Here is a 6,000-nt window from a genome sequence, read left to right on the forward strand (position 1 = left end):
CCATCCGGGCTCCGTGTGCGCACACGCACATGCAGCGAGACGTCACCCGTGCGGCTGGCCCCTCTCTCCCCCCTCACCTTTCTGCTCCATGATCATCCCCCCCTTTCTGTAAAACCTCCCTGTTCTCCTCATCCATCCCACCCGTCTCTGGGGGGAGGCCGGAGGAGGAAGCCCCCCACAAAAGAGCCTGCCCTTTCCCCCGGCTCCAATTAAAAGCGTGTAAACAGCAGATCGGTGTCCGGCCCCCTTGCGCACAGAACAATGAGCCCGTCCTGCGGGCTGCACTTTCTTGAAGCCTCCCAGATGGGCTGATGATATGTGCTCTAACAGTAGATTATGGCGGCTCCATCCACTGCATGCACAAATATTTGCCTTCTGTATTCCGAAGATGCCGCGGGGAGCTGTTTTTCAGAGCCCGTGTCACGCAGCATCCAGGCAGGACCGGGTGCCAGCCGAGCTCCGAGCCAATTAATTCTGGACACATTTAAACAACAAATATCAGCCAACCACCTGTTTTCTCGTGACAGCTCTGCGCCTTTTCACTGGCGTAGAACAGGATGGCAACATGGCCCCGAGTTCCTCCCAGCCCCAAGCAGAGCCAACTCATTATCCGGCTTGGCCAACGTGATCCAAAGACCAGCTGCTCATTAAGCTCCAGTGAAGTTAAATGAGCGCGGCCTTGCCTGAGAGCACGGGCCAGAAAGCCGGCGGGGTCCCTCAGCGCAGGGCTCCTGCAGGAGGGAGGGTCTCCCCAGAAAATAGTCTTTGCCTTTGGCTTGTGCTACAAAACTCACTCACACAGGGCCTGGACCGTGGGCAGAGGAGGCTCTCTCAGGGTGCTCAAGGCAGGGCAATCCCCGAGCCCAAGGAGACCTGGGCCTGCTCAGTGGCTCCAGATGAGCACTCCGGAGCCCAGGCCCCCAAAGAAACAGATCTTAAAACAGGGTGGAGGGGAGATTAATGACCGTGCAGAGGCTCTCTCCAGGAAAACTGGATTTATTTATGCGTCGCAGTGTCCACAACCTCCCTCTCCCAAGCGTTCCCATGGGACCTGGCCGAATCTGAAGGTTAAAACTCTCCCACATGCAGGACCGTACTGAGGTACACAGCCCTGCTAAGTGGGGGTCGTGGGCGGATAGGCTGCCTGACATTTCCGCCAGGCCACGTGGAGTGCCTGCTTTCTTCTCAGAATGTGTCACATCCCCTCCCCCCAAAGGCCACATTTTTTATCTTCAGAGCAAAAAAGCTGCAAAAAGGTTGTTTGATCATTTGACCTTTAATCCTCCATTTAGAAATACATTTTTAATGTTTTTTCCTAAACATATCAAACATCTGAGCTTGAAAGATGTCCTTGGGATGAGAAAGATGACCTGATGTGGAAGGGAAGTGCTCCAGCACCTCCGATTTTATTCAGCAAAGACCAGAGAGATAATTGATTTAAAAACAAACAAGCAAACGTGTAGTTCCTCATGGGCGTTAGAAGTAAGCCATCTATCTCCTCCTGGGAACGTGGCAGCCCACGCCTTTGAAGTCTGCTTGTTTGTCCCGAATTTTCCTAAACAAACAGGACCTGTATCTCTAAACCACAAGCACGACTAGAAGGAGAGGGGCTCTGAGGCGCGGGAAGGGCAGACACCCTAGGACAGTTACTGGGAGAAGCCGCTCTGTCCCGGCCAAGATGCTCTTCCCGGACTTAATGTCTTCATAAATATTATCTGTGGGCGTTCAGCTGCTCAACATCCCTGTGCCAAACACAAGGTGGGTATGTGTGTGAGTGTGTGTGTGTGTGTGACTGTGTGATTGTGTGTGAGTGTGTGTCTCTGTGTCTGTGTGTGTGTGTCTGTGTGTGTGTGTCTGTGTGCGAGTGTGTGTATGTCTGTGTGTGTGTCTGTGTGAGTATCTGTGTGATTGTGTGTGTCTGTGTGAGTGTGTGTGTCTGTGTGAGTATCTGTGTGATTGTGTGTGTGTCTGTGTGTACATGTGTATGTGAGTGTGTGTGTGAGTGTGTGTCTGTGTGACTGTGTGTGTCTGTGTGACTGTGTGTATCTGTGTGTGTGTGTGAATGTGTGTATGAGTGTGTGTGTGAATGTGTGTGTGTCTGTGTGAGTGTGTACATGTGTATGTGAGTGTGAGTGTGTGTGTGTCTGTGTGAGTGTGTACATGTGTATGTGAGTGTGTTTGTGAGTGTGTCTGTGTGACTGTGTATCTGTGTGAGTGTGTGTGTGAGTGTGAGTGTGTGTGTGTCTGTGTGAGTGTGTACATGTGTATGTGAGTGTGAGTGTGTGTGTGTCTGTGTGAGTGTGTACATGTGTATGTGAGTGTTTGTGAGTGTGTCTGTGTGACTGTGTGTATCTGTGTGAGTGTGTGTGTGAGTGTGAGTGTGTGTGTGTGTGTACATGTGTATGTGAGTGTGTGTGAGTGTGTCTGTGTGACTGTGTGTATCTGTGTGAGTGTGTGTGAGTGTGAGTGTTTGTGTGTGTCTGTGTGAGTGTGTCTGTGTGAGTGTGTACATGTGTATGTGAGTGTGTGTGTGAGTGTGTGTGTGTCTGTGTGAGTGTGTTTGTGTGATTGTGTGTGTGTGTCTGTGTGAGTGTGTGTGTGAATGTGTGTGTGTGTCTGTGTGTGTGTGTCTTGTGTGAGTGTGTACATGTGTATGTGAGTGTGTGTGTGTGAGTGTGTGTGTGTCTGTGTGAGTGTGTTTGTGTGAGTGTCTGTGTGAGTGTGTGTGTCTGTGTGACTGTGTGTATCTGTGTGAGTGTGTGTGTGAGTGTGAGTGTGTGTGTGTGAATGTGTGTGTGTGTCTGTGTGAGTGTGTCTGTGTGAGTGTGTACATGTGTATGTGAGTGTGTGTGTGTGTCTGTGTGAGTGTGTTTGTGTGAGTGTCTGTGTGAGTGTGTCTGTGTGACTGTGTGTATCTGTGTGAGTGTGTGTGTGAGTGTGAGTGTGTGTGTGTGAATGTGTGTGTGTCTGTGTGAGTGTGTCTGTGTGAGTGTGTACATGTGTATGTGAGTGTGTGTGTGTGAGTGTGTGTGTGTCTGTGTGAGTGTGTACATGTGTATGTGAGTGTGTGTGTGTGTGTCTGTGTGAGTGTCTGTGTGAGTGTGTACATGTGTATGTGAGTGTGTGTGTGTTTGTGTGTGTCTGTGTGAGTGTGTGTGTCTGTGTGACTGTGTGTATCTGTGTGAGTGTGTGTGTGAGTGTGAGTGTGTGTGTGAATGTATGTGTGTGTCTGTGTGAGTGTGTACATGTGTATGTGAGTGTGTGTGTGAGTGTGTGTGTGTGTGTCTGTGTGAGTGTGTACATGTGTATGTGAGTGTGTGTGTGAGTGTGTGGGTGTGTGTCTGTGTGAGTGTGTACATGTGTGTGTGAGTGTGTGTGTGTGTCTGTGTGAGTGTGTGTGTCTGTGTGACTGTGTGTATCTGTGTGTGTGTGAGTGTGAGTGTGTGTCTGTGTGAGTGTGTACATGTGTATGTGAGTGTGTGTGTGTCTGTGTGAGTGTGTTTGTGTGAGTGTCTGTGTGAGTGTGTGTCTGTGTGATTGTGTGTGTTTCTGTGTGAGTGTGTGTGTGAATGTGTGTGTGTCTGTGTGAGTGTGTCTGTGTGAGTGTGTACATGTGCATGTGAGTGTGTGTATGAGTGTGTGTGTCTGTGTGAGTGTGTGTGTGAGTGTGTGTGTGCGTGTGTTGGGGAATGTTGGTACCATTTGGGGTCTCTCATTCTGCCTTTGTCTGAGGGAGGGAGTGATGTTGGAAACTTATAAAAGACAAAATTTCCTTTTTCATCATTTTTTGAGGTCTAGGAAGGTTTCCCTAATTTCAATTTCAATGGCTAGTGCAGAAAATAATTGTTTCCTTCTAAATCCCAACTAGAACTGAAACTTCATGCTAAGTTTGCGCAGACAAAAGAAATTCAGAGAGAAAGAGCTTTTAATAGGAATATCCACAATAATGCTAATGAAAGTAGCCTTTCTCATCACCACCATTATCTTCATCATCAATCGCCAGCATTTTAATACAGATAAGCAGCTTTCAAAGGCTTCTTTCTCTTCAGTCTCTTATGTGACAATGGGCCCCCTCCACAATCACTAGATCCCGTCCCGCTAGATGGCCCTTTAGGCCATCACCCCTGGTCCCAGCAATGGAGGATGCAGATTTCGGTCAGATAATTGTCACCCCTCAGAAACACTAAAGGCCCCTTGGCAAAGACACCAAGGGAGGAGATGGGGAAAAGTCACAGAGCAGTAGAACTCTGGGAGCCCCACCGAGTCCCACGGGAGGTCAGTGTCCAATCCCACGGGAGGTCAGTGTCCTGTCCCACTGGAGGTCAGTGTCCAGTCCCACTGGAGGTCAGTGTCCAGTCCCCCTGGAGGTCAGTGTCCAGCCCCATTGAGTCCCACCAGAGGTCAGTGTCCAGTCCCCCTGGAGGTCAGTGTCCAGTCCCACTGGAGGTCAGTGTCCTGTCCCACCGGAGGTCAGTGTCCTGTCCCACCGGAGGTCAGTGTCCAGTCCCACTGGAGGTCAGTGTCCAGTCCCACTGGAGGTCAGTGTCCTGTCCCACTGGAGGTCAGTGTCCAGTCCCACCGGAGGTCAGTGTCCAGTCCCCCTGGAGGTCAGTGTCCAGCCCCACTGAGTCCCACCAGAGGTCAGTGTCCAGCTGTGGCGTTTGGCCTGGGGTTTGTCTAACAAGTGTGGGAGGAGAAGGCAAGGGGCCCAAGCCCCCCTCCAATGGGCCTGTGCAGTCCACAGTGTGATGGCTGGCCTAGCCCGAGCCCTAAGCTGGAGCCCAAGCTCTCTACCCAAGTCTAGCGTTCTTTCCCTGCGTGCGCCTCCACGCTCGGTCTGACCGGCTCCTCCTTACCTCCCCGGCCTCATCCAGGTCCTCCGAGGCTTCTCTGAATTCCTCATATCCAGCCCAAGGCACCAGGACACGACATTCCAGCAATACGGTGAATTTAGTTGTCTCCAACCACCTGGGACAAGAAACGGTGAGAACCCCAGCTTAGAGTCTGAGGGAAGCCCCTTTCCCCGGGCTTAGTGACTGTCCTAAGAACCATCCCCAGCAGTCCCTCTGCATGCCCTTCTCCGGCCTCCGTGCCATCCATCTCCAGCTCTCCCACGCGCTCCCCCCCCCCCACGCCCCGTCATCCCCCGTTCCCCCAGAAGGCGGGTGCTTTGTCTGAGCGTCCGGTGTTAGCACATTGGCTGCTTTGGATCTATCCAGGGCGCAAATAACCCCCTCCAGGAGGGGAGTCATTGTCTCCCCTTCGCGTCCCTCCCACCCCCTGCCCTCAGGACCCTGGGATTCATGGAGAGTAGAATTCATTATGAGAGAATTCATTGGTCTGGGGCCTTCCATGCGGTGAGGGCAGACAGGTGGCCAGGTAGACCGCCATGCGCCTCGTGCCCAGAGATTGTTATCCAGGAAAGGGATAAAGCGGCAGACCCAGAAACCTTCCATAAGCAACGTTTCATGAAGACACTTGGAGGGGCAATGCCCAGTGTTAATGCTCCCCGTGGAACGCCAGAGGGGAGGGAAGAGGTTCCCCTTTCAGCCTTCGCCTTGCTGATGGCTCTGCCTGGGAGAGGGTCTCACCCTACGCGTCTCTACACTCTGTTCCCCCCACACAATCGTTTCTTCTTTGAGAAACTTTTCCCCCCAAAAATCAGTCAAGTCTCCGAGGGACCCGAGGGCTGAAGATTCCCTACCGCGGGGCAGAATTCAATACTGGAAAATACTAAAACAGATTGTGCACCTTGGGTATGTTCAAAGGAAATTGATTTTTTTCCTCATTCCCCAATGAAAAGCAAGAAGTCCCGGAAGGTAAAGCGGAACCAACTCAGAAAATGCATTTTTTGCTTTTCCAGTGAAGGCCCGAGTGGAGCGGCCTGGGTTCCAGTTCCAGTTCTAATACTTTTTTGTCTCTGACCTTGCCCTTTCTCATTTCATTTTTCTCACCTGTAAACGGGGGGAGGGAAGAGAGAAGGTCCCTTCTAGACCTTTT

General features: G+C 51.4%; 1 long non-coding RNA gene across 1 annotated transcript in view; it reads right to left on the reverse strand.

Moving 5' to 3' along the window:
• The window catches only part of LOC141559102 (uncharacterized), an 87,626-nt gene that overhangs the window by 81,260 nt on the left and 366 nt on the right, over nucleotides 1-6,000 (reverse strand). Inside the window, exons 1-2 of the long non-coding RNA XR_012487222.1 lie at nucleotides 5,955-6,000; nucleotides 4,857-4,968 (exon numbers count right to left, since the gene is read on the reverse strand). The exon at nucleotides 5,955-6,000 is cut by the window's right edge and continues 366 nt beyond it. This is a non-coding gene — a long non-coding RNA (uncharacterized LOC141559102). The remainder of the gene's footprint in view (nucleotides 1-4,856; nucleotides 4,969-5,954) is intronic.

This window comes from Sminthopsis crassicaudata, chromosome 2, assembly GCF_048593235.1.
Source record: "Sminthopsis crassicaudata isolate SCR6 chromosome 2, ASM4859323v1, whole genome shotgun sequence".
NCBI lineage: Eukaryota > Metazoa > Chordata > Mammalia > Dasyuromorphia > Dasyuridae > Sminthopsis > Sminthopsis crassicaudata.